Here is a 25,967-nt window from a genome sequence, read left to right on the forward strand (position 1 = left end):
TGATGAATCTATTCGACTGAATTTATTTCTTGCTACTTTGCAGGATAGGGCACTGATCTGGTTTCATTCCTTGAGACCTTACTTTATCACTAATTGGGTTGATATGGAGGGTGAATTCCTGCATGCATTTTGTCCCTCACAGAAAACTCAATTTTTGTAGAAACAGATTCTTAATTTTGTGCAGCAGGATGACGAGACATTCGGGGCTTGCTGGAAACGATTCAAGGATCTACTAAGTACTTGCTCACATCACGGGTTTGACTGATGGAGGTTAGCTAATTATTTTTATACTGCTCTTATCCCTGATTGCAAGTATTTTGTCTAGACCATGTGTAATGGAGAACTCTTCAGCAAGGATCCAGATAAGGTATTATCATTCTTCGATTACCTAGTTGACAATGTCCCACAATGCAATACACGCTACGATCAGGAACCTATGACTGCACACCCTATCAGCACAATTAGTGGTAGAGAAGCGTATGAGCCAACATATTATCCAGATGATCCTTCGCCTCAATACCAGCCACAACAGATCTCTCAGAGCTATATGCCATCAGACCTTTTCGAGGAAAGCATAACAGAGATGGCGAACATGCTTCAGCAGTTCATGCAAACTCAAGTCAATCATAATAATGAATTGCGGGATACCATTAATGCGATGAGCATGCAGTTGGACATCTTAGAACAAGAGGAATCACTCGTGAAACCTTAGCCTAGTTCTCAAGAGTACTACTAGCAACAACAACAAATACACGATGTTTCTCTTGAGATAGCAGAGACCGCCACTACCTCGAGAAGCGAGAAAGAAATCTCCCAACCTGAGATGCTCATCGTCGGACATTCAATTGCCCCCGCACCGGAAGTTACGGCTGAAATAGATGAATTTAACGAAAAATTAGAGGAAACGGGGCTAGAAGCGGAGCAGTTAGTTGATGAGGAGACTGATACTCATACGGAGTACCAACCTGTGGTACCTCATACTCCGAACTCAGAAACTGTGAAACCGTCACTCCCGCCTGAATCAGATGTTAAGGAGCCTAATGTGGAGGCAGACTCTTGCAGTGGTATGATGATATGTACACCCGATAAAGAGGGTGACCAGTCTGGTGAGCATATAATTTTCAAAGAACCAGGTAAAACCTTCAGTGTTAATGCTTCTGAAGAACCATAGGTAATTGCTCCAATAACTTCCCATCACACGTTAGTTCGTAAAGAAGCACATTTCCTAGACACGATGTTGAATAAAGACCCTTTCTTGTCCACACAAGAGGGTCGACCTGTGCACATATTGTTTGGTATTTTGACACGTATTTATTCATTTAAGGCTAATTTTTGTGCAGGTATGAAGACTGATCAACTGTGGCGGCTCAAATTTGGAGAATCGCCATTGCAATTTATAGACCTGCGGCCACCAGACGAAATTCCTCCAGAGCCTCCACCAAACAATTGTGATGTTTTTCTTTGCCTTATTTTCCTTTTATTTTATCTCATTTTATTTTTAGATAGTTTTTAGGTCTATTTTCTCGTAGTTCAGTATTTCTTTTCCATTAACTCGTCACTCAGGTACGCTTTACTTTTCCCGTGCACAGTATTTTCTATTTCCCCTATGCTTTCACATTGAGGACAATGTTCCACTTTAGTTGGGGGGGGATGAGCATTCGCATGTAACACTGTGCACGTACACGTACCGGGTTTTATATAAAAAATAATAATAATAATAATAATAAAATTAAAAAAATCAAAAAGAAAGAGAGAAAGAAAGGAAGAGCACTGAGGAATTACACTGCATTATGCCATGCTTAACACTGATTCATACCCTTTTACATACTCATGTATAACTTAAGAATGACACACTTGAGTCAATCATGCATAGTTTCTCTTTATATGATCTTATGACTCCATGAAGAACTAATTGGTAGTACACTCGTGTTAATTTGGTTATATAATTTCCTGTATCTACATGCATCTCACGAGGCTAAATAAACACATTTACGTGATTTATTGCACTTAGGGTTCCTTGTGAGCACTGAGAGAACACCCGTGGCAACTATGACACCTTGTGAGATATCCTTGAGCTATTTATCGTCCTTTTGAGCGTTAATATCAAATCAAAGTTCATGGAACTCAATTCTCTTTTTCTGGACGATTCCTTTGTACATTAGTCTTTGTTTTTGATTTGCTAGCCTAGAGGTGACACCTAGTGGGGAGATAGAAACCTAGGTCTTGTAGCCTACTCAAAATGTGAAGGCTAAGCCACCCCTAGAGTTAGACTTAATTCATGAACTCCTATTCGAGCTCAATTCCCATTGATGGTATGAAGATTACAAAAGAAGTGTTATGATTATCCTAATTGATCAAGAAAAGACAGAAAATGAAGAATGAGCAAAATAAAGAATAAGTAATACACATGCGCATAAAATGAAATGTCAATGCCGATCCAAATATATATCACAAGGACATGACACATATTTTCCACGTATGAAGATTTTTCAACCGATTAATGCCTCAGATGTATTCACGACAAGTTTATGAGTAAGTTGATCTAGGGTGGTCTCGATTGGATATGGTGTGTAGGTGAGAAGATGCTAGGGTGAAGGGCCCGACACCTCATAGATAGGCTAGATCCTTTCCAGACTAGTGCACTCCATATACTTAGCGTTGTTCCTTTTAATATGTGGGATGTTTGATCGCGACACTCCTCCTAACATATGATGAGTGAACCCATTTTTTTTGAGTGTTCTTGAGGGTATACCAGTTAGGCCGAGTCAAAGCGACCGTTCTGTAGGTGTCCACTGGCGTCCTAGGTGTACTGAGTCACACACATCACACACACCTCGAGAGTTTAATTGTTTATACTCGAACTTATATGATTGCATTAACTTTGAATGTGCCTCTGATTAACTTCACGTGAGTATATTGCTCTTAAATGACATATAAACGATGAAACTTGCATAAGTGACGTGCTTTGGAGTTGTGTGTACTAAATATGAACAAGCCTGTGTGAAATTCAGTAGTATTCTCGTATATGAGATGGTATGCTTGTGTTGCATGTGCATTGATTTCATAATCACCGGAGTATGTAGTTGTAGACACCGCCCTGAAATTCATTGACGTCATTTTCTAGAGACTAGCAAAACGTTAGTTGGGGGGTGTGATTACGCGTCAAAATTGCGTAATTGGACATCTTAACCGGCTTTACGGTTTGTATTTTTAATTAAATGTCCAAAACTGTCCAATATTTTAATAAAGTGCCAAAATTATCATTCTTGAACTTAATTGCACTATTTATAAAGTTTTGGTAATTTTTTGTTGCAGGAAAAATCTCAGAAACCAAAACCGACACCTGTTCGTATTTCATGCATAACTTTTTTGTCCAAGCTCTGATCGAGATGATTCAAATTTTTGAGAAATAGGAAAGGATTATCTAAAACTTTTATGTTTTGAGTTTTGTGAGAAATGGGCTCCAGAAGAGTCAGATTTGTGATGAACATAGAATGAAAAAAATAAAAAAAATATATAACAATTCGGGTTGGGTCAAGTTGCCGGGTCAGCTCCAATTGGGCCAGGTTGAGCCATCCGGGTCATGGGTTTAGGGAAAGCCTCCCTTATCCTTTATTTAAATTTCCCATTCTCCTTCTTTTCCCCTGTTGGGCGCTGCCCCAGCCGGTTCTTCTCTTCTCTCCTTCATCTTCTTCTTCTTCTTCTTGTTATGCTCCCTTTCTTCTTTTTCTGCCTCTTCCTTGTCTCCTTCTCTTCTTCTCCTCTATCCTCTTCTTGCTCTGTCTCTCCTTTCCCTTAGCTCTCCCCCTCTCCTCTCCCTTTTTCTCTGTCTCTTCCTATGTTCTCTTGCAGCAACAGCACCACTGAAGAACAGAGCACAGCACCAGGCCTCCTCTGCAACCATTGCACACAGCAGCATAGCCTTTCACTAGCTCAACTGCCTGCTGCCAGCAACCACACACAGCACCGCCACAGTAGCTTCAGCACCGCCACAGCTCTCCTCTGCTCCAGAAACTCAGCCTCCATCGAAGGTCTTCCAGCTGCTGCATCCGAACAATTTTCCTCTGCTACAACTCCCTCTGCTCTAGCACACAACCGTGTTCCATCATCTACAACAACCACGGCCAGCTTCTCTCTCTCTCTCTTATTTTGTTCCTTCTATTTGTTTAGTTTTCTTTTCTTTCCAATTTTTTTTAGCATTGAATAATTGTTAAACTTTGTTTTGTGAATTTTAATTAAAGCATCAATTTTTAATTCCTTCTCTTGGTTGTTATTATTTAATTTAAATTGCATTCATCCTTGTATTATTTTAGTAACATTAAAGTTTGTGTTTTTATCGTGTTCAATTATTGTTTTCATATTTTAAATTCTTGTTGAGTTCGTGTTTGCATTCAAATTATGGTCCTTGCTTCAATTTCGTAGTTTTGTTAAAGGTTCGATTTTTATTGTGCGCGTGAGTGTTTAATTGAGTTTCCATTGTGCATCTTTGATTCCATGTTCTAGGTTGCCATATTTCATTAACACGTGTTTCAGTGTTTCCATGAGTAGATTAGAGTTTTCGTTTTTGCTCTCAATTTCAATGCATGCTAGGTTTAGAGTTTTAATTCGCGTGTTATTTAATTTGTCAAAAGTAAAATTGAAACAACCTTGAAAATCTAAAATTTGAATTGAGTTCAGTATATTTTTATTTTCGATTGGACGAATGTAAATTTTGAGATTAAGACGCATTCCCTGAGGAGACGATCTAGCCCTTGGGCTTAATATTATACGACAGAACTCCTATACTTGAGATAGCTTCCGAGCTGCTCATTTTTTTGAGTGAGTCAATAGGAGTCAAACTTTTTGTACCACTGCCTTGGATCCTAAATTTACAGATCAAGTGTTCCTATCTAGGTTGATTGAACCCTTCTGGTTATACCATGTAAATCAGCTCCTCCAAATCACCATGGAGAAACATTGTCTTTATGTCCATATGCTCCAAATGCATATCGAAATGCACCACCAATCCCAACACTACCCTGATGGAAGTGTGTATGATCACAGGGGAGAAGATCTTATCATAATCAATCCCTTTCCTATATAAGAAACCCTTTGCTATTAACCGAACCTTGAACTTTTTTTCTTCTTTTTCTGATACCACTTCTCTCTTCCTACACACCCTTTTGCAACCTATCACTCTCTTCCCTCTAGAAGCTCCACCAACTCCCACGTATGATTCTTATTCAAAAACTCTATCTATTCCACCATAGCACCCATCCATATACTTTTCTCTTGACTATACACCACCTCTTGAAAAGTAGTAGGATCCTTACTACAAGTAATGAGGGCATAAGAAACTAGATCATCAAATCCATACCTAGGGGGTGGATTGATAGTGCATTTGGGTCTGTCTAGGAGCTAGAAGTCCTTGCATTCTAAACATTGTCATCTCTGCCGTGAGTCTCTAACTCCACCTGCACCATATGCTCAATTGCTGCTGCAGTTTTCTTGCACCTCTATCTCTGAGTTTCCTATAACATGACTTATTATAGAAAACCATGTCTCTACTTATCACGACCCTGTTTGCCTTCAGATCCCATAGCTTGAACCCTTTCACCCCTTTTTGATACCCTAGAAAGATGCACTGTCTAGACTTTGCATCAAGCTTCAATCTCTCCTTACTTGAAACATGCACACATGCTGGACATCCAAACACTCTCAAACTAGAGTAGTCTAATGCGCTACCTTTCCACACCTCCTTTAAAAATTTCCCATCTAGTGATGCCCTTGGTGATCTGTTAATTAAGAAACACACCATATTTAGTGCCTCTACCTACAAGTTCTTTGCAAGCCCCACATTACTTTATCCTCATATATCTATGCATATATATATATATATATATATATGCATAGATATATAAGGAAAAAGTAATGTGTTTATATACATGTATGTATAACCTAAGACATCGTGCTCATTCAATTATAGTTTTATTCATCCTTTTCAGCACACCATTTTGTTGTGGTGTCTTACTAATGTGTTCCTAAATATGCTGATTTAGTACCCCATTTACCTATGTGATGTTTCTAGTTACTCTGTAATTACCACTTCTTGTTATTGTTTGGAGTTACACGTGGTATATTTTTTGTTTTAGGAAATTAGAGTTTAAATCAAAGAGTTATGCAGTGCAAGGAGTCAATGCAACAATTTAGAAGCAGAAGGCTTGACCAAGTGTAACTCATAACTTGACTAGGTCTCCACAGCCTTGATTCAATTGCAGCATAAGTTCCCTGATCGATCATATGGTGTGACCAAGAAGTCACAAAGGGTGACCAGGTCGAACTAGCAAGTTCTAGAGTGTTAGTAAACAATAGGTTCATAGAGATCCTTGACTAGGGTGTGACCAATAGACCTTGGAAGTGCAACCTGGTCGATGATGCCATCGATTGAACATATAAATAATTGAAGATTTTCTACACTGTGTTAACCATGGCATGACCAGGGGACCTTGGCAGTGCGATTAGGTCAATGCTGGTTGACTTCAAAAATCTGTTTGCGATTTTGTTGCTGATTGTTTACTGATTTGAATTTGAACGCATGTAAACCCTAAGGGGTATAAAATTAAACTTCTAGGAGATAATGTGGGTTGGTTTTGGATGCTATCAAGCCATCAAGTCATGTATTGAATTTAGTTTTTAGGATTGCAAAAGTTTTGAATGTGGTTTTCATTTGTGTTGTATGAAGTTTCTGATTTTGAGTGAAAGCCATGTTTACATTATTGTTTATTATCTCATTATTTTGTTTGATTGGGTGCATAATGACTGGCTAATTTCTCAGATTCTTTAGTTGTGATGAAACCCTAAGTTAGATTTGTGAAGCTAGGGTTTAATTGATTATTCATAATAGGGTTTGGTTGCATGATGTTATTTAGGATTTTATGAATTAATTTTCATAATGAAAGTGCTTAGATTAGAGTGGGCCAAGACAAATCTATGTTCATGCAATAAGATTAATGGAAAGGAATCTGTGTTCACTAGATAGGTATACTTAGTTCTCTTGATCATGCTCCAGATGATTGGTGCAAACCCGGATACGCTATACTACTCGAGCAGATTACCTTTATTTATTTAAGGTTCATTCTATGCATTCATATTAGGATGAACCGTTGAAGACTTGTTAGCTTTATTGTGATCCCAAGAGGGGGGGGGGGAGGGGTGAATTGGTATTTTTAATTTTTAAGTTCTAGGTCAATCACCTAACACCAGTATATTCACAACCCTATGGTCAATCTAGTGCAAGTAATGTAAATGTATACCAGAAAGCAGATAAAGCAATTTAATCAAACAAACGTGCACCAGAAAGTAGTAAAGTAAGGGTGACACAAAGAGATGTTATCGAGGTTCGGCCAATTGCCTACGTCCCCACCTTGGGTAACAAGCACAAGGATTACCACTATAGCTTGCTCACTTAAAGGGTGGAGCAACACCTATACAACCCAGGTTAATTAGCATAAGGCTGACCTCAACCTTTACAACAATCCTTACCGGACTGGATTACTGCCCCCTCAGGCCACTCCTAGAAACACTCAGATTTACAAACAAATGGTACAATGAAATAGTGCTTTCACATAAAGCATATTTGTACCCAAATAATATGCTCAATCAAATACGCATCAATAGCATGGATATAGTGTAAGCTCAATGAAGCAAGATTTGTTCTATCAATACTCAACACAGTATAGTCAATATAAAGCTTAAGAGTATTCAACACAATATGATTAGTATGATGCTCAAGAATAATTAACACAAGCAGTGGCTTGGAATCTAAACAGAACAAAACATCAATATTCTAAGTATACTAGGTAGATTAGCAAACTAGTTTCAGAATGGTTTTCTTCAATGAAATAAGCACAAAGCAAGTTTGAAAAGTTTGCTTGCTTGTTTTGAAAAATTCTTTGCACACCAAAAACAAAGCTTTTGGACACTTGCAATGGAATGCAAATATCCTAAGATTTCTTGGTTTAATCCCACACGAGATTTATAAAGGAGAAATCTCTGGGATAAACCTAAGCTATGCTTCCAATAAAATGAATTTCAAGCACACACAACAATGGGAGTATTAGCACAGAGCAATAATCACATAAACAAAGATGAAACTCTTGCACTCTCAGATTTTATCAAAGGGATGCAAGTTTGAAAGTGTTAGGGCACAAAATGGATTTTCAAGAGAGAGAATTTTTGCTAATCACTTTTCTTAATTTACCCATTAATTGAGCAAATGGACTCATATTTATAGTCAGGTAAAAAATTATTATCGTTTGGGATATAATGGGCATTATTAAAAAGTCTCAAAAGATTAAAATTCAGTTAGCCCGAAATAACCCTGTTTTACCGCGATTAATTTATTTGAACCGAGGTTCAATCACCTGAACAGACACAACAATAAAAGTGTTCTAAGCTAATTCGGTCGCTCATGTCTTGGTTCAGCAACCTGAACAAAAGTTAGAAGCATTTGTTCGTAGTTTAGGGTGCCCAGTCCTGGGTTAGATTAACCAAACTAGGCCATTCAGTCGCCCGAGCCACTTTTTGAACTGAGGTGGTCGGTTGCCCCAGTTGGTGGGATGTTCTTTTCGAGGCGTTCAAGCGCCTTAGGAAAATATGCACAATTAAGGTTTGGTCACCTGAGGGTAGGTCAACATTTTGACCTTCAAGGTTCGGGCGCCCGAGGAGTATTGTACTTCAAAGGTTCGGTCGCTCGACCCCTCTTAGTTTGCTTAGATATGATCAATTTCAACACAATTATTTCACACTCATGTTTTATGCAATGTGTGTGCGAGTGTTGGAGCCTAGGGTTTTGCTATGGTCTTAGTTGAGCTTACACTATATCTTGTGTGCATGATGTGCATGTGATAAGTATACATCCACATGCCTAAGTTACTATTACAGACCCATATTATTACAGACCGATATGAATTTCAATTACAAATTACAAATCTTCACGGTCTTCTTGTTTCCTCAAGTATCCTTCCTTGGAATATTAATTTGAACCTGCACAAGCACTTGTCAATCATCAAATATTAGTATTTGTCATTATTAAAATCGGGTGCGACCTATAAGGTCAACATTCTCCCCCTTTTCGATGATGACAAATATACCATGCAAAAATATGGGTATAGCCTAAGACGGCTCCCCCTATCAATATGCATCCAATTTATTTTAGCCAAATTAATTATTTTACCCATTATTTATTTTTGTCTCTCCATCTCCCCCTTTTGGCAACAGCAAAAAGGGCCGTAAGTGTGAATACTCTAGGCAATGGATAAATGTTACGTTTATACATGAGACATTTTGGAAAGATTTAGAAAAAATTTCGGTAGAGTGCCGTTTGTAAATTGAACTTTCCAAAAATAAATCCTATATAATTGTAACCTGTTTGAGTGCAAATATTTCCTAGCAGATATTGATTGCACTAGTATTATCACATTTAATTGGTATTGTTTCATAGTGCAATCCAAAATCCACAAGTTGTTGTTTCATATAAAGAGTTTGGGCACAACAACTTCCAGCCGCAATATATTCTACTTCGGCTGTGGATCAGGCGATCGAGTTTTGCTTCTTGGAGAACCAAGAAATGAGAGATTCTCCTAAATAATGACAAGTGCCGCTAGTACTCTTTCTATCAACCTTGCTACCAGTAAAATCAGCATCCGTATAACTCACATTCTCAAAGGATGTATGCTTAGGGTACCACAAGCCTAACTCTATAGTTCTAACTAGATACCTAAAGATTCTTTTAACAGCTTTTAAATGAGATTCTTTAGGGGCAGCCTGAAATCTAGCACACATAAACACACTAAACATAATGTCAGGCCTACTAGCAGTGAGATATAAGAGTCTCCCAATCATGTCATGATACAGTTTTACGTCAACAGAGATCCCTTTCTCATCTTTATCAAGCAGAATGGAGGAACTCATAAGAGTACCAAGAATTTTACAATTTTCCATATTAAATTTCTTTAGTAAATCCCCGATATATTTAGATTGGCATATGAAAGTTCCATTTTTAACTTGTTTAATCTGTAGGCCTAAGAAGAAACTAAGCTCACCCATCATGTTCATTTCAAACTCACTTTGCATACATTTGGCAAATTCATTACACAACTTATCATTAGTTGCTCCAAAAATGATATCGTCCACATATATTTGAACAAGGAGCATATCATCATTTTTAGACTTGATGAAGAGTGTAGTGTCAATTTTGCCATGAGTGAACCCATTTTCTAGTAGAAAACCACTAAACCTCTCATACCAAGCTCTAGGAGCTTGTTTCAATCCATATAAGGCCTTAGACAATTGGTAAACATGATCTGGATGTTTAAGATTTTCAAAACTGAGTGGTTGTTCTACATATACTTCTTCATTAATAAATCCATTTAGAAAAACACTTTTAACATCCATTAGAAACAATTTGAAAATTTTAAAAGTGGCAAAAGCAAGTAGCATACGAATGGCTTCTAGCCTAGTAATAGGAGCATATGTTTTATCAAAGCCAATCCCTTCCTGCTGGTTATAACCTTGGGCAACTAATCTAGCCTTATTCCTAGTTACTACCCCATTCTCATCTTTCTTATTTCTGTATACCCATTTAATTCCAACGATGGTATGATCACTAGGCCTAGGAGTTAGAGTCGACACTTTTTTTCTTTCAAATTGATTAAGTTCTTCTTGCATGGACATTACCCAAGACTCATCTTCTATGACTTCTTTAATATTTTTAGGTTCTTCTTGGAATAGGAAAGCATAATGATTCACTAGATTTCTCAAGGAGGATCTTGTGGCTACACCATGGGATGGTTCACCTATGATTTGATCTATATGATGATTTTTGATGAATTTCCAATCTTTAGGAAACTCCTGATTTCCATTTTCATTATCTTCAGGTGATTTTTCATTTGCTTCTTGATTTTCATTTGCATTGTTATCAATAGACATTTTATCTAAGCATTTTCTTACATCAATATCATCTTCATCGCCTTTCTTAGAAAATGAATTGGATTCATCAAAGACAACATGAATAGATTTAATAATAGTTAATGTTCTCTTGTTGACAACTCTATATGCTTTACTATTGAGTGCATAACCTAGGAAAATACCTTCATCAGATTTAGAGTCAAATTTTCCTAAGTGTTCATTATCCCTAAGAACAAAGCATTTACAACCAAACACATGAAAATAGGAAATATCATGTCTATGGTTGTTCCACAATTCATATGGGATTTTATTAATTGATGGTCTAATTAACACCTTGTTCATAACATAACATGCAGTATTAATGGCCTCGGCCCAAAAATATTTAGGTAAATTATGTTCATTCAATATTGTTCTACCCATTTCTTGCAGTGACCTATTCTTTCTTTCTACCACATCGTTTTGTTGAGGTGTCCTAGGTGTAGAGAAATTATGTGATATGCCCTCTAAGTCCAATATTTTTCTATATTCTTATTTTTAAATTCCGTGCCTCTATCACTTCTTATGTGAGTTATTTTATATCTTTTTTCATTTTGAATTCTTCTACAAATTTTGGTGAACTGTTCACATGATTCATTTTTATGTGCAAGAAATAATACCCATGTGAACCTAGAAAAGTCATCCACAATTACAAAAGCATAAGATTTGCCACAAAGACTTTGCACAGAATTAGGTCCAAACAAATCTAAGTGAAGCATACCTAGAGGTCTAGTAGTAGATATGAGTTTCTTTTTCTTAAAACTAGACTTTGTTTGCTTATCCATTTGACATGCATTACAAATTTTATCTTTTACAAGAGACAACTTAGGCAAGTCTTTTACCAGTTCTTTTCGAACAAGTTTTGACAATAAATCCATGGTTGCATGTCCTAAGCATCTATGCCATAACCAACTAGCTTCATTTACAGCAGAAAAACATGTTACTTGTTGTGAAGCTAGATTATCAAGAGAGGTAGTATAGACATTTTCATGGCAATAGGCAGTAAAAAACACTTTATGATCTGATTTGTTTTCTACTATGCACTTGTCATTTTCAAAAGATACTTTATATCCTATGTTACACAATTGACTTATGCTAAGTAGATTATGCTTCAACCCATCAACCAATAAAACATTATCAATGGTAAGAAAGGAATCCTTACCAACCTTACGTACCCCGATGATGAGTCCTTTGACATTGTCGCCAAATGTTACATAGCATCCATCCTTGGGAACAATTGAAGAGAATTTTTTCTTGTTGCTAGTCATGTGCCGAGAGCACTCGCTATCCAAGTACCACCGGTCCTTGGAAGAGGACGATCTTAAGAAAACCTACAAGATAAACTAAGCAACTGATGCTAGTCCCCAAATTTTATTGTGTCCATAGGGGTTAGTAGCCGAACCTCCCTTAACTATCCATACTTTCCTAATTCTAGCATGCTTCTTCCTAAGTGGACAATCAAATTGAATATGGCCAATTTGTTTACATTTAAAGCATCTTAGTTAGCACTTAGGTTCTTTAGGAGGAATATGGGACTTCGACTCACGCGTAAAATGTCCTAAGTAAAGATTAGGTCGATTAACGTTTTCAACACCATTAAACCGAGACCTTCTTTACTTAAGGAATTTCTTTAGGCACTAAGTAGTTTTTTAAAATTGCGTTTGCCCTCAGTGAATTTAAAAACTATTTTGTAGCTGTCCTCCAAATTCTTCTCGAGCTCAAAAATAGTAGTGTCTTTTTCTTTTAAAATGGAAGCATGAGATGTTTTCGCAATATTAAACAGTTTTGACCAATTTTCACATTTCTTTTTCAATTTATCATTTTCTTTGGTCATTTTGCCTAACATTTTAGATACACGAACATATTCAAGTTGTAACTCTCTAATAATGTTGAAAGCCCTTAAGGGCATCGAGGCTGATTGCTAAGTTGATAGGTAATTACTCCACTATCACGTCTAGCCTATTGGCAAGCTAGAAGCCACCATGGGCAAACTAGCTACATCTTTGAGTAGGAGAGATGAAGGTAAGTTGCAAAGTCAGCCTTTAGTGAACCTTAAGGGCTAGTATGAGGTTGAATGTGAGTCGGTTACTAGTCCTTCGACGTATCATGAGCAAGCCAAGGCTGTGACCATTCTTAAGAGCGGTATGAAGGTATATTGAAAGTCAAGGTGTAGTCCCAAGAGGGGGGTGAATTGGGTTTAAAAAATTTCTTTTAAATCTTTTTATGAATTTTTAAACTCTTTTAATTCTTTCTATCATGACGTCCCGAATCTTGCTAGACAGGACCTACACTCTAGCAAAAATGGGGTGTGGCTACGAACTAGGAAAAATGGGATGTGTATTTTGAAAAAGATATTTTCATGGAAAAACAATGTGTGATGGACTCGCCACTAACCTTTTGAAGTGAGGTTAGAACACTTGATTGCTACCCCGTTAGGGGTAGAATCGGTCTGTGTCACTAGAGTCAGGCTTGGGAGTACGATTACGCGAGGAGAAGGTATTAGCACCCCCTACACGTCTGTCCTTACGAATAGTATCAGATTAATTGATAATTATCCCAAAATAAATATAATAAGCCTTTTAAAATTACTCCATTTCAAAAATCGAAAGAATGAAAATACTATATAAGTATTCCCTCAGAACCGGGGCAATCCAATACTCTGAAGAGTCCATGCCTTTTGGTGCAATCATCGGGACGAAAAATCAAGAAAATAGGATACGAAAATACACTCCTAGAGTTTTGAAATCTATAGGATTTTTTTAAGTATGAAAATAATATTTCGGGAGGTTTTTGGACTCTTTCGAGATGACATGAACCTTAAAATATTTTTTTATAGTTTTTCTAAAACTTTTCTGGATTTTTGTGATTTTTTCAAGTGCAAAGACATTTTTTTTAAAATTTTTTTTTGATTTTTTGGTGATTTTTCAATATTTTTTCCAAAGTAATTAAATAACAAAAAAGAAATTAAGGCAAAATCCATAAAAATTGAAAAGAAGATAAGAAATAAAATGGAAGACCAAACCAGCTTCATATTGGTTCAGAAGACCCAACCGGTTCGGGAAGAAACCAATCCAAGGAGGGTCGACCTGTTTTAGGCCCGGTGAAGGCCATGTTAATACAACTTACACATATACACATTCTAAACTAAAATACTTAAATATGTCATAAAACATACGCTAAACATAGTAACATAACACATAATAATGGTAAATTAATATGTCAAACTATCTCAATACATGACAATAAACTAACATGAGGAACGTAATAATAAACATAACAAGAACCATATGGAAAAGAAATAAAAATAAAGGGCATGATAGGATTAAAATGCTAAAAATGTCACATAAAAAAAAATCACAATACACAATAAAAAGTCATGTTAGCATCAATATTAAACACAGAATGAGAGAAACCCAAAACAACATGCTGGACCCAACATACGGAAATAAATTAAAAAGAACATAACAAGAAGGTCCCACGAATATAAATTAAAAGCACATAATAAAAATGAATGTGTGCGTGTGCCTGTGTATGTGAGCAGTGTGTGTGTTTTACTGGGTGTTTTGCTGTGTGTATTTGAAGTGAGCGAATGCTCACCTTTATAGAGTCTGGGCAGTGCGAAATGGCACCAAAAAGCCCGCGAGAAAGCAAAACAGAATATTCCCTGAACTCCCCAATACTAAAATATTCTCTCTACGTGCGTGGTTCTGTTAGGGAGTGTGTGTAAACATACTTTCCCTTTTCGTATTTTATCTTTTTATTTTGTATTCATTATTTTTGGGTCATCAAATTTTTGTTTTCATAAAAAGAAAGACCTGAGTTTGAAAATTAAAACCCAGTTCCCAGAAATTGGAAGGATCCAGACTCGGAAAGATAACTTGATAAAAGTGTTTATAAAAAGTTAAATTTTAAAAATTAAAATGACTCAACTCCGAAAATTTTGAAAACTTGGAAAAACTCAAATTAAAATTCATTCTAGAACAAAAAGACTTATTTCATGAAAATACAGGGACTCGACTTAAAAATATTATGACTCATTTTTGAAGTTTTATTATTATTACTTTTTGGAAAACAACTTGGACGCATTTTTTAAAATAACCGGGATGGGACTCAATTTTAAAACAGGACTCTAATTTAAGATAAAATAGGACTCTATTTGAAAACTTGGGACTCAATAAAAAACACTGGGACTCGATTAAAGACATCAAGACTCAATTTAAAATACCGGAGCTCAATTTAGAAAGTCAAGCATTTCAAAGAGGGTCCTTTGATTCTCGGGATTCGAAGTCAATTTTTATTACACCGGGTCTTTCCAAGAAGTTTTGGTAAAAATTAGGGTGTCTACAGTTGCCCCTCTGTATAGGCACTGTTGCTCAAAATAACAGTGAAGACTGTTCCTCTACTATTTTAGAGCAACATGACTGTAAAGATAAAAATGCCAATTTTTACGAGGCCAAAGAAAATTGATCATCAGGGAGTGTTTTTTTTTTTGGAATGGTGATTGTAGTGGATTCCATGGTATCTCGAATTGGATTTGAGAATTTGCGCACTATAACAATTGATGACTCATACTAGGATAAACCTAAATACTATAGCAAATGATGAACTCGTATTGGGATGAACTTGAGTACTATGGCAGAAACAACTTGCACTGGGATGAACCTAAGTGCTATAGCAAAGATAGCTTGCACTGGGATGAACCCAAGGGCTATAGCAAGGATGACTTGTACTGGGATGAACCCAAGTGCTATAGTAAAAGATGGCCTGCACTGGGATAAACCCAAGTGCTATAGTAAAGGATGGCTTGCCCTGGGATGAATCTAAGTGCTATAACAAAGGATGGCTTGCACTGGGATGAACCCAAGTGCTATAGCAAAGGATGGCTTGCACTAGGATGAACACAAGTGCTATAGTAAAGGATGAATTGCTCTGGCATGAACCCGAATTCTATAGCGAAGACCACTTGCATTGGGATGAACCCAAGTGCTATAGCAAAGGATGGCTTGCACTGGGACGAACTCAAGTGCTATAGCAAAGACAACTTGCACTGGGACGAACCGAAGTGCTATAGCAAAAGATGGCTTGCACTGGACGAACCCAAGTGCTATAGCAAAGGATAGCTTGCACTGGGATGAACCCAAGTGCTATAGCAAAAGATTGCTTGCACTGGGACGAACCCAAGGTCTATACCAAAGGATGGCTTGCACTGGGATGAACCCAAGTGCTCTAGCAAATGACAGCTTGTACCAGGACGAACCTGAGTACTATAGCAAATGACAGCTTGCACTGAGATGAACCCAAGTTCTATAGTAAAGACAGCTTGCACTGGGATGAACCTAAGTGCTATAGCAAAGGATGACTTGCACTGGGATGAACCCAAGTGCTATAGCAAATGATGACTCGCACTAGGATGAACTCGAGTGCTATAGCAAAGCACTGGGATGAATTCAAGTGCTATAGCAAAGACCACTTGCACTAGGATGAACCCAAGTGCTATAGCAAAGACCACTTGCACTAGGATGAACCCAAGTGTTATAGCAAAGACCACTTGCACTGGGATGAACCCAAGTTCTATTGCAAAGACAACTTGCATTGGGATGAACCCAAGTTCTATAGCAAAGACAACTTGCACTGGGATGAACCCAAGTGCTATAGCAAAGACAGCTTGCACTGCGATGAACCCAAGTGCTATAGCAAAGACAACTTTCATTGAGATGAACCCAAGCGCTATAGAAAAGACATCTTGCACTAGGATGAACTCAAGTGCTATAGCAAAGATAACTTGCACTAGGACGAACCCAAGTGCTATAGCAAATGATCGCTCATACCGGGATGAACCTGAGTACTATAACAAATGAGGAAAATTTTAGAAAAGCTCATTTGAATGTTGAAGACATATTTTGAATTTGAAGGCCTGTGCCCCTGTTTCAAAGTGATATTTCAAAGCATGTCATTCTGTTCGTGGGGACAATTGCCCCAGTTTCAAGGTATGTCATTCTATGCCTAGGGTCAATTGCCCCAGTTTCAAGCTATGTCATTCTTTGCCTAGGGTCAATTGCCCCAATATCAAGTACTCTAAAGATAAGGATGACTCAAACGGGGATCCATAAGAAACGTTTTCAACAGGAAAAGTGTGAATGCATGGTATTCTATTACTATGTGAATGCATGTTTCTAACTACAATCTAGAATGCAAGGACATATGCATGTTGAACAATACCATGTGTATGCAATGCTGAAATGCATGTTGATGCATGAACTTTATTCTTCAATGCGTCGATAATCAACGGTTTCAACTATTACTTTGGCCACTTTAAATTTCAATCCAAAATGAGGGTCCCTGAATTGGTTTGTCAAAAATTAAACCCATCATTTGCCCCAGTTAAATTCTTTCAAATTTCACCTTGATGTGAAGATACCGAGACTAGCTATAGTAAGGCTCAACTCAAAATTTGCCCCAGTTGCCACTAATCATGACCAAGCTTTCATCCTATGATTCCTAATTTGACGCGAAGGCACCAGAATTGATTATAATGAAACTCCTCACAGAATTTTCCCCAGTTACATGCATCTGTAGTTGCTTCTGGCTTTCTCTTCAAATCCTTCTTGAGTAAGCAAATCTCTGAATTGGCTTTTAGTAAATCAGCGAGCTTTGCGGGGTACTTCATTGGAGCTTTTGAAAGATGGAATGGGTTTTTTGTGGATGAGAAATCATGCACTTTGGACATCAATTTGAGGAGTCAAAAGGGGATAGGTACAAGATAGATGTTTTACTATGTTCATGCCTGATAGGAAAATTTTATACCAGTATTCGAAAGTCATATGATATTAATGCTGGTCTTTCAGCTTGAATGATTGGCTTTCTCCCATTGTTGATTGCCCCAATTTTGTTGAAAGAAATATTCCCCTTTTGTATTTTGATGGGGAACCATTGATACTTCCTTACTCTGGTTGTTGTCCATAGCTTAATGAAGCTTTTACCTCTATTTTGATCTGATATGGACTTTATGACTCAGGACGAAATGTAGGCATCGGGACATGGGATCTTATAAAAATAAGTAAACTAGGGCTCAAAATTCCCTTCCCCAAATGATATCTTTTGCCCCAGTTTGTGGCGGGGTACTTGCAAGGTATTGATCGAACCTGTCCTTTTGAACAAGCTGCCTACATACCCTTTTCGGGATCAGGTCATTACATAGTTCAGACTCAATATTGAGTTAGATAAGTCATTTGAGACAACAACGTATACCAATCTGGTTAGGACTCTCATTTGGACTGTAATGTAGGCTTAGGGATAAGGGTTACTGAATAAAAAGGTATGATAAGGCTCAAATTTTGTTGATATCATCAAGGGTAATCATTGGTAAAGGGTCACATCTTATGCATGTCCCTTTTCATTTCCCTTATTTTTCTTCCTTTTATGCATTTTCTTATCTTTTGCTTTCCCTTTTATGGAGGATTTTTGAGCATCATGCTCGTTGGGAGCTCAATAGGGACTAAACTTTTCAAAATTGCCCTAGTGTGGGGTGTGACCCTTAACGGGTTAAATTAACAATTGAATATTTTGAACTCAACAGGGCTAGCAAGGGATTTTTAGATCTCCTTTCTTGGTAGTAGAAATATGGCCTGCCATCATTTTGGATAGTCAATTATTGTCTCATGCAATTTGTTAGACTCCTAAAACCCTAAACCCAGTTTAATTTTGGGAAAATGACTTTTTAGAAGATATGGTTTGACATTCAGGCTCAAGTTGTGTAACAAACGATAAATTTGTGCTTGGTTCTTTTTGTGGAAAAACTGGTCAGCCAACAATTGCCATCTATCATTTGATCAAAATAGAAATGGTGAGCATTATAGGCTTATGGCACAAAAGACACTATTTCACGTGAATCCTTGGGGTGAGGGAAATTGTTTCGTCTTTTCATCCTCCCTTTCCCAACTTAAGTTTTCATCATTTTCATGGCTCATGAATACTAGTATTTTTGTTTTCTTAATCTTAGCATGAGACATGAGCAAACAAAAATCTTAGCACTTGAACTCATAACGAAAATGCATAATTTCATTGAATGGAATTGTCAAAGGATTACAAGGGAAAATAAAAATAACAAAAGCGTGACATGAAGTAAATCTAGTAGCAAAAGGTTTTCTATTCTAGTGATTGAAAAAAAAGTCAATCTGCTCTGTCATCGATGAGCTTCTCTCCCTTTTCGTGGCTCTCAGACCTTTACTTGCTGCCGCCTTCCCCGTGATCAGGTAAATGATTGCTCTGAACTCCAGACTGCTTATCATCAAATTGTAACAACCCCGCATCCCTCAATGTCTGCACCTTGTTTTTGAATGCCCAACAGTGCTCAATGGAGTGCCCAAGAGTATTGGCATGATAAATGCAACGAACACCCCATTCGTACCAACAAGGAAAAGGGGGTGAGATAGAAATCCCTGGAATGGTTGTAACCATGTTTTGTTCCACCAGTTGAGCGAATAAGTTTGAATATGCTATCAGAATGGGGTCTATCTTTCTGACATTTCTTCGGATGCCCCTTTCTTGTGCTTAGTTAATTGGCTGGGCGGGTCTAAGCTCGGGAGGAACCATCTGAGGCCTCATGCTTGTTTGTGCAATTTGATTAATGGAGGGTCTGAAAGCAAACTTCTTCTTAGGCCACCGATTTCCACCTCCCTGGTAATAATGCCCTTGAATCATTTGAGCTTCTTCATCCTTCTTCCTACCCATCCACCTTTTGCCCGGATTTGCCTCATTTCCACCATCTTTGACTAGACCTGCCTTGATGTCGGCTTCAATTCTCCCTTCTATAGCCACAATATCCATGAAATCATGGGGAATTACTCCTCGAAGGTGCATGCGGTAGGAGTCTCTTAGCGTGCTCACGAATAAAGAAATGACTTCTCGGTCGCTTATAGAGGGATCCACTTGGATCGCCATATCCCTCCACCTATAAGCATACTCCCTAAATGTTTCAGTAGGTTTCTTTTCAATTTCTTGCAGAGTCATGCGGTCAGGTGCCATCTCCGTCACGTGGCAGTAATGAGTGATAAAGGCGTAGGCCAAGTCCTTCCAAGTACGGACTCGAGCCTTATCTTGCACGGACTCGAGCCTTATCTTGCTAAATGTACCAATGGATAGCAGACCCAGTCAAACTGCTTTGAAAGCAATGCATCATTAGCTTCTTCTCATCTGAGTATGCCTCCATGGCTTAACAGTACATCAATTAGTGGGCTCGAGGACACCTGGTTCCATCGTACTTTTCAAAGTTTGGAATCTTGAATTTCGGTGGCAGAGTAATCTTCGGTACCAAGTAAAGGTCTGTCGGATCAAGGGGACCAAATGAATTAGACCCTTCGATGGCCCCTAACCATTCTTCAAGTACATCGTAGTGACGCTCAGTTGTGATTCTGTTTGCTCCCATATCTGTCATCATCATCGAGGGTATTCCTACTGCTGGGACTCTTAGTGTTGGTGCGGTAGGAATTAATGAAGCACTATTTGGTGGGAGATTTTTTGCAGCAACCGGAGGTTGTGTTGAGGTCTGCCTGTGTAACGGGGTGAATCCAGGAGGATAGGTGGGGTCTGACTCCTCCTAAACATTTTATGGTTGCACAGTCTTACCCTTGCTCATCATTAGGTCCAAAAGCTTATTCATCTTGTTATTCAGCTCTTCTTGCCACTGTTCTATTCCCAGGATTCTACCTTCCAATTGTTCGGCCATGATCTTTGCTTTACTCCTGGTGTTGTAGTGGTGAGTAGAAGTGGGCTTAATGTTGGAATTATGAATTTTAATTTGGCTTGATAGGAAGTTGGAAAGTGATTATCAGCCCATTGGAGAAGAACATCCATGCATGTATGCATGTAATGCAACCTAAACAATCATTTGGCTAGAGTTCAGAGAAAAACCTTAGTGGTCCCCTGCATAATCCATTTTCCCCTAGGTAGGATTCTTTAAGAGATAAATTTGACTTTTAAGTGAATTAGGCTTTTCTTGAAACATTTTCTAAGTGATACTAATACCTAACATGGATGTAGGATGTACACAACACAAAACATTTTTCAAAACATATATACAACAGACATGCATTACAACATGTGGAGAAGGATATGGCTTCTGTCCCAACCCAAGAGAACATATGTACATAGGGTTCTCTGATGCTCTACCTTAGGCAAGGGATTATGGACAATCATATGTAGGTAGGCTCTAGTCCCTATAAACAAAAGATCCCCAGATTGAAACTTTATCCTCCCTCATAGAGGTCCGGACGAAGCTCGCATTGAGCGGAGTGGTTCGTGGGACCCCACAGGCTCTGCCACATGGGAACTAGCACTATTACACTCTTTTCTAATCCTAGCAAGGGAAAGCCCGGGTATAGGGCTATGAGAGTGTGTGAAATCTTATTTTCTGCCTAAACCTTCTGTCCCACATTCATCCATGCGCTTATTTGAACACAATATTTACAATTAAACACATGCTTATCTAGAAAAAACAAAACTAATTGCATGCTTATCCAAGTACCAAAGTAAGCAAAGCATTTACAATTAGTCTTATACACATAATTATTCACATATGTGCAATCAAGTTATCAATTTGTACAAAAATGAAAGGGAGTGATCAAGAAGGCTTATCAAATTTGAATTTTGGGATAATCTTAAACAAATTATTGGTTCGACTCTCAAGTATCCCCAGTAGAGTCGCCAAGCTGTCGCGACGTCCCGAACCCTGCTAGAGAGGACCTACACTCTGGCAAAAATGGGGTGCGGCTGCGAACTGGGAAGAATGGGATGTGTATTTTGAAAAAGATATTTTCGTGGAAAAACAATGTGTGATGGAGTCACCACTAACCTTTTGAAGTGCGGTTAGAACACTTGATTGCTACCTCATTAGGGGTAGAATTGATCTGCATCACCAGAGTCGGGCTCGGGAGTACGATTACACGAGGGGAAGGTATTAGTACCCCCTATGTGCCCGTTCTTATGAACGGTACCAGATTAATCGAAAATTATCCCAAAATAAATATAATAAGCCTTTCAAAATTACTCCTTTTCAAAAATCGAAAGAATAAAAATACTATATAAGTATTCCCTTAGAACCGAGGCAATCCAATATTCTGAAGAGTCCATGCCCTTTGTTGCAATCATCGGGACGGAAAATCAAGAAAATAGGATATGAAAATACACTCCCGGAGTTTTGAAATCTGTAAGATTTTTCTAAGTATGAAAATAATATTCTAGGAGGGTTTTGGACTCCTTCGAGACGACACAGACCTCAAAATATTTTTTTGTAGTTTTTCTAAAACTTTTCTTGTATTGTGATTTTTTCAAGTGCAAAGACAATTTTTTTGGAATTTCTAATTTTTTGGTGATTTTTCAATATTTTTCCCGAAGTAATTAAATAAAAAAAATTAAGGAAAAATCCACAAAAATTGAAAAGATGATAAGAAATAAAATGGAAGACCAAACCAGTTTCATACCGGTTCAGAAGATCCAACCGATTCGGGAAAGAACCAATCCAATGAGGGTTGACCCGTTTTAGGCTCGGTCAAAGGCCATGTTAATACAACTTACACATACACATTATAAACTAAAATACTTAAACATGCCATAAAACATAAGCTAAACATAGTAACATAACACTTAATAATGGTAAATTAATATGTCAAACTATCTCAATACATGACAATAAACTAACATGAGGAACGTAATAATGAACATAACATGAACCATAAGGAAAAGAAATAAAAACAAAAGGCATGATAGGATTAAAATGCTAAAAATGTCACATAAAAAAAAACATCACAATACACAATAAAAAGTCATGTTAGCATCAATATTAAACACAGAATGAGAGAAACCCAAAAAAACATGCTGGACCAAACATACACAAATAAATAAAAATGAACATAACAAGAAGGTCCCACGAATATAAATTAAAAGAACATAATAAAAATGAATGCGTGCGTGTACCTGTGTATGTGAGCAGTGTGTGTTTTACTGGGTGTATTTGAAGTGAACAAAATTGTGTGCTACATGTGTGGTTCTGTGTGAATGCGTGTGTGTTGTGTGGGTATTAACAGTGTGTGTATTTGTGTATTCGTGAAACAGTGTGTGTGTGTGTGTGAACAGAGTGTGTTTTCTATTGTGTGTTTTGTGCGTGTAGCTGTAGGTGTTTTCTATTGTGTGTTTTGTGTGTGTAGCAGTAAGTGTTAGAGGTGTGTGAGTGGTGCGTGCATGGGTGATTGAAGACATAAATATAATATATACATATATACATATGCATGAAAAAGTGAGTGGAGTGTGAGTGATTTCTGTTTTTTTTGGGTTGGTGGTGTGTGTATGCATGCACAATGCCACGCGGAAGCAATAACATCTTGAACAGTGAGCGAACAACAGATCTCAGTAGTGCTGTAAATGCACGCCGCAACACAGATAGGAAATCGAGAAAATGGAGCTTCGATCAGAAAAAGAAAAACATTGAAATTCCTGCGAACACCCATCTGAACAGACATCAATGAAAAGATTTGGATGACGCGAACGAAAAGAATTAAAGAACAAATGAATTGGAAATCAAACCTTCCCTGAACTAGAAGGAGAACTTAACAATGACCCATTGGGAGAGGTTTAGCCATGGCTGAGGCCCCTTCCTTTTTATTTTATGTCCTCCTTCCCACAATAGCCACAAATGTGGCGTGTCAAGCATGCATGCAGCTGCGAGGGGATCCGTGAAGGAGGCTGGAGCTGATAGTTGTTCTGGTGAGCTAGTATGAATGATATCGATATGCTCCCGAAGCTTGAGAAGAACGAGACCTCTAGGAAACCGACGAAATTTAAAATTCATTTTAGAACAAAAAGACTTATTTCTTGAAAATACCGGGACTCGACTTAAAAATATTATGACTTATTTTTGAATTTTTATTATTATTACTTTTTGGAAAACAACCTAGATACTTTTTTTTGAAAATAATCGGGACGGGACTCAATTTTAAAACAGGACTCTAATTTAAGATAAAATAAGACTCAGTTTGAAAACTCGGGATTCAATTAAAACCACCGGGACTCGATTAAAGACATTAGGACTTAATTTAAAATACTGGGACTCAATTTAGAAAAATATGGTTTTTCGAAAGGGTCCTCCAATTCTCGGGATTCGAAGTCAACTTTTATTACATCGGGTCTTTCTAGGAAGGCCTGGTAAAAATTAGGATGTCTACACTTTCAATGAATTCTTAACTTTTTGTTGATTTAGCAATCACACAAAAACTTGATTCTTTTTATTTAATCCTCAACCACACAATTAAACAAAAACTTAATTAACCAATCAATCAATCAAACCAATCAACCACAATATATTCAACCAAGATATAAGATTTAGCTCTTATACAAGTTTTAGCTTTTACAATCCTGTGTATGTTTGTAATCCAAGTAGAGAATGAAATTTGTTGACCTTATGGGTCACGCCCGTTTTTGATAATAACAAATACTCTTGTATTTAATGAGTATCCAGCTCATGTGTAGGTCTATATTAGCAGACACATTGATGACATGTGAAAGCTTAAAGCTTGAAGACCAGTTTGTGTTTTTCAGTTGTAATATATATTTAGTGGTCAAAATGGTCTGTAATAGTAATTAGGATATTTGGTTTGTAATAAGCACACACAACACATGCATGGTTTATTCGGTGAGCTCAACCCAAAAATGAACTAAAAATGACCGTAGAAAGACCTTAGGGTTTCATCTTCGATCGACCGATACCAAACTTTTTCGATGTCTTAATTTTGGACCCCAAGTGACCCTAGGACACACACATTTGAATCTATGTTTATTAGGCACTTGAATAGGGTAATTGGTTGTTGAAACATGGCCGAAATGCACACATTGTGCACTTTCGGTCGACCGACCAACTCAGTTCATTTTGGCCTGGTCGACCAAACCAGACCTAGGTCAACTGTTGACCAAGGTCCTGGTCGACTGAACCATGTAGTTCAAAACCCCCCGTTCGACCGAAACCCTCTCTGGTCAACATTTTGACCATCTGGTCGACTGAACAATTTTTATACACCAACTACCTAGTCGACCGAGGGTCCTTGGGAGAAATCCCAGCAGACTGGTCGACCGAACCAGCAAGTTCAAAATGGTCCGGTTAACGGAATCTCGGAAAATTGGAAAATCGCCCTCTTCTGGTTGAACGAGACTTCAGTTCAAAATCCCCTTGGTCGACCGAACCATATGTGACCTAGTCGACCAGACCTCTCGGGTTCCTCTAACTTTTACCGTGGTTAAATAAATTTTAAACAAGGTTAAAATGTTTTAAAAGTCATTAAACTTTTCTAACAATTCCTAGTAGGTCCCCAACGGTAAAAAATTCTGGTATGTCTATATATACTCCTTCATTTGGGAGAATTAAGCATCGATTAGCAAAAGGATTAAAAATTTCTCTTTTAAGAAAAAATACTCTCTTTTGATTCCTATTGCTTATACTTTCCCTACAAACACTCTAGCTTTCCTTCTCAAGTTCAAAATCATTTGTAAATGCTTTGAGTGTATATTCAAAAAGGTTTTGCTCTCATTGTTTGAAGTGTTTTGAATCGATTTTTCTAACGAGAGCATAACCTAAGCATTCTTAGGAGGCTTTTCTAATAAGCCTACCTTAAGAAGGCTTGTGGTAAACTTCTGAGTATTGCATTCTCATTGCAATATCTTTGGAAGTTTGTATTTGTTTTTGGTTTGCAAAAACATTTTCAAACTTACTCAAATATCTTGTGGAATCTTTATTGAACTATTTGTGAAAAGATATTTGTGTTTGTTACATTAATCTTTGTGGCAATATTTATTCAAGTATATATATCATTTGCTGAATACAAAGATTATCTATTTTGCAATCCAAACATATACATATTCATGTGATTGAGATATTCTTCTGATTGATATTCTTGAGGCTTGCTTGATATTCTGTGTGAACATATTTGATTGAAACATTTTGA

This window comes from Malania oleifera, chromosome 13 (assembly GCF_029873635.1).
Source record: "Malania oleifera isolate guangnan ecotype guangnan chromosome 13, ASM2987363v1, whole genome shotgun sequence".
Classification (NCBI taxonomy): Eukaryota; Viridiplantae; Streptophyta; class Magnoliopsida; order Santalales; family Ximeniaceae; genus Malania; species Malania oleifera.